The 3,853-nt window shown below is 29.4% G+C and overlaps 1 long non-coding RNA gene across 1 annotated transcript; it reads left to right on the forward strand.

Annotated features, from left to right (window-relative positions):
* Positions 1-260: 260 nt before the first annotated feature.
* LOC140818656 (uncharacterized) lies at positions 261-1,640 on the forward strand. Its single transcript, XR_012115033.1, has 2 exons — positions 261-460; positions 540-1,640. It is a non-coding gene; the product is annotated as an uncharacterized lncRNA (long non-coding RNA).
* The last annotated feature ends 2,213 nt before the right edge of the window (positions 1,641-3,853 follow it).

The following is a 3,853-nucleotide window of genomic DNA, read 5'->3' on the forward strand; positions in this document are numbered from 1 at the left end:
TCTTTTTTGGACCGTGTGGATCGTGGATATATTGTACAATAGTTGACCATTTAGGATATATCCGATTACAATCTTATCTTCTTTCTACTATAAGTAAAATATATCTGATTCATGAGATGATCACATCTTTAATTTTCATTCCAATCAAATATTTATTCCAAGCAATTCAATGGCTTCAAATTCTAGAACTGCTTCTTACAATGTCGAAGAAGACAGAGTCTTATGTCATATATCTTGATATATCCCAAAATCCTATAATAGGTATCAATCAATCCAAAGATCAGTTTTGGACTCGTATCGAAGAAGCTTACAATATCAGCAAACCAAACAATCTACAAGTACGTAACAAAGGATCATTGCAGTGTCGCGCGAGAAATATACTCCGTGAAGTTGGAAAACTAAGGGATGCATTCGTCAAATTGAAACTCTCCGCCCAAGTGGCGCATCAGAAGAGGATATTGTAAGTATTTCTTATTCAACTATTTATTAAATTACAAGTTTAATTTCTTATAAGATAATAGTTGGATATTTTCATACAGTTAAATCGAGCAAAAGATTTGTTTATGCAATATGCTGATTTTAGTAAAGGCTTCAAATATGATCATGTGTGGTATATTATGAAAGATATGGAGAAATTCTCGAGTGACATCAATCCAATGAGCGCACCAGCAAGAATGCGTGTCACAAGTTTGGACTCGTCACAGTCAGATATCCAGACACCAAATACTTCAATATCAGGTTCTCCTGGATTACCTCCGTTTTCATTTAATTTAAGTAGTGATGAAAATGCAGGCGTCACTTCATCCCAGTGACCTCTTGGTGTTAAAAAATCTAAACTAAAGAAAAAAAGAGACGACAATGTGTTGGAATTGATATCTACAATGAAAGAAGGGCATCGCGATCTTATAAATGTATTACAAAAAGGATCCACTGAACTTCAACAAAGTTATGAGATGAAACTCCTAGCATTGCAAAATGAGCAGCTCAAATTAGCAAATCAACGGAAAAAAAAATTGAAACTAGACAACAACAAATATCATTAGCAACCATTCAAGAGGAGAATAAAGTTTTGTACATGGATTTAAGCACGATAGGTGATACTGAAATGCGCGAAATTGTTCGAAAGGAACGAGCCAAAATTTTGAAAAAAAGAAATGAAGAACATGGACAACACGAAAATGACACATTTGGGAAATATTTTGGTGATTTTGGAGGATCGGGATCTAATTTAGAAGATTATTGATCATCTACCTTGTTTGTCATTTTTATGTTTTTATTCACATTGTTATCTTTGTAATTTTTAATTATGTATTATTCCAATTATGTATTATCTTTGTATTTGAATTTCAATTTGGGTATTGTAATTTTAATGTCAAAATTTTTCTGTTGGTTTTTCTGATATTTTATCAATTATATATTTACGAGAGTTAAAAATGTCAAAAATAAAATAAAAAACTAGAAATATTTTTATAAATTTTCTAATATAATTATAATTAATTTTTTGTGTTTTAATTTTTATTATGAATTATATTTTATATCAACACGATTTAATTTTACTCATCAATTATATAATATTATTATTAAAAATATTTAATACATATTTATATTAATTAAAAAATATTAATTTTTTTTTAAAAAAAGGCCAAACCCAGCGCCAAAATGGCGTTGGGTTTTTCCTCTACGCCAAATTTGGTGCTGAGGAGGGAGGCTGCGCCATTTTGGAGAAATGGCGCAGCCTCCGTTGGAGTGCAAAACCCTGCGCTATGTTAGCGCAGGGTTGGAGATGCTCTTATCCCGTGTTCGATTATGGAGGATGTCAATGAGATGAAATTGATAAATTTATTTCGATGATAATATTGATAATTTCATCTCATTTTGTTTATTACGAAAAGTGTTAGATAATATTGTAGATGTTATATTGAAATATTATTTTTTATTTCATAAAATAAATAAATATTTTTTAAAATATAAAATTGCACATAATTGAAACTTAAAAGGTTGCACATAATTTTAAAATCTAATTAAAAAATAGCACACATAATTTTAAATTGAAAAAAAAACACACATAATTAAAATAAACATATATAATTAATTATTCGTTCTCGTTATTCACCAACATTAATTAATATTTTTAATTTTTTAAATTTTAAAATATTAGAACGATCCGATTAAATCTGATAGTTCATCTTCAACGGCCAGGTTCTATACTTCATCACATCCAATAAATAAGTGACACCTCATCGATGCTCACATAGGTATGCACGGTAAGTGTGCAGCATATCAAAACTATATATATATATATATATATATATATATATATATATATATATATATATATATATATATATATATATATATATATATATATATATATATATTCTATTTTATTAAAGTTGAGGACACGATAGTAACTACCTAAGAAAGACACCAACTTTTTCTTTCAATTTTATTCTTATATGATACTAATATTACATTTTTGTTTTTTTTTTTAAAAAAAAATTTCAACAAACATTTTTATTTTTATTTTTTTTATTTCAAAAATTCAAATATCAATTTATTCCCTCCATAATTTTTCAAACTTCATCCTAATTCATAGATAATAAAAAAAAAAATTATACACACGTAATATATGTACAAATTAACCGATATATATAAAACAGCCGTACACTTTCACTGCTCGAAAAAAAAATCGCGCAGGCATTATCATAATCCTAATGCGATTTCCTCGCCTTTTGATTGGGCGAGAATGCCAGCTTAGCAATTCAGGGGACAATCGTAGTGGGCCCAGTCTAGCGTGGCAATTCAGGGCACTAACATAGTGGGTCCAGTCTAGCTCCATCTTTGTAGGTCCGCCCATTTATTCTCTAAAGGTTGTATTATTATACTGTTTTTATTTTAATTTTTTGAAATAACTTATTATAAAAAAAGGAAAAAAGAATAAATTGAAAAAATTGAGAGAAACAAATCAAATGATCAAAAGACAGAGGAAAATAGTGAAGACCTTTTAATTTAGCACTAATTTAGCATATCTGAATAAGTATTGACATTTTTTTCGAATAAAAGTTATTTAAATTCAAATAATATGATGACATGATCTAACAATTCTATAAGATCTTATGAGAATTATAATAGGATCTATTTTTTTTAAAATATAATATATATTTTAAGGCAATTAATAAATCCTTGTATATCTTACGTATTTCTTTAAACAACTTCAAGCTTAGCGAAATATATTTTTATTTGTTCCCGAGAGGTAGTTTGAATGATATGATATGGTGAGCTTCTTCTACCTACCAAGAATTCAGAGATTCTATCTCTATCTGTCTTTACTATCTCAGCTTTGAGCCAGCGACACATGGCTTGCTCAGTTTGATTTACTTGGTCAGCGTGGTTTGCAGACTACCGTGTTGACCTTTTTGTTAGAGTAGGTGTTCGGCAAGCCAACTTGTGGCTCGGGCTTTTATTGACTATAATGTAAAAAAAAAATTATTTTAATAATATTTTACGATTTTATTCGATTATGACATTGTACTTTATCTGTTTATCTATGGAAGCTGCATAGATAAAGTCCTTGAATATACAATAGGTACCATGAGGTATGCGTCGTCATGTAAGATCACGAAACTCATTAGAAAATATACCGTATATTCAAAACAGGTTTTTAGTCTAACCAGTCGCCTAAAACAAGGATAAATGTCGCTCGAGCTAGAGACTAGCATATGTTATGTAAACGACATGTTTCACTGGTAAGTGCATGGAGATGTTCATTCACATGAATAGATGATCATACGATGATGCACTGAACAATACTCCCTCAGATTGTCCAAGTGGTTCTCACTTATCGAATGGAATA

The sequence above is a fragment of the Primulina eburnea genome, chromosome 17, assembly GCF_022965805.1.
Source record: "Primulina eburnea isolate SZY01 chromosome 17, ASM2296580v1, whole genome shotgun sequence".
NCBI lineage: Eukaryota > Viridiplantae > Streptophyta > Magnoliopsida > Lamiales > Gesneriaceae > Primulina > Primulina eburnea.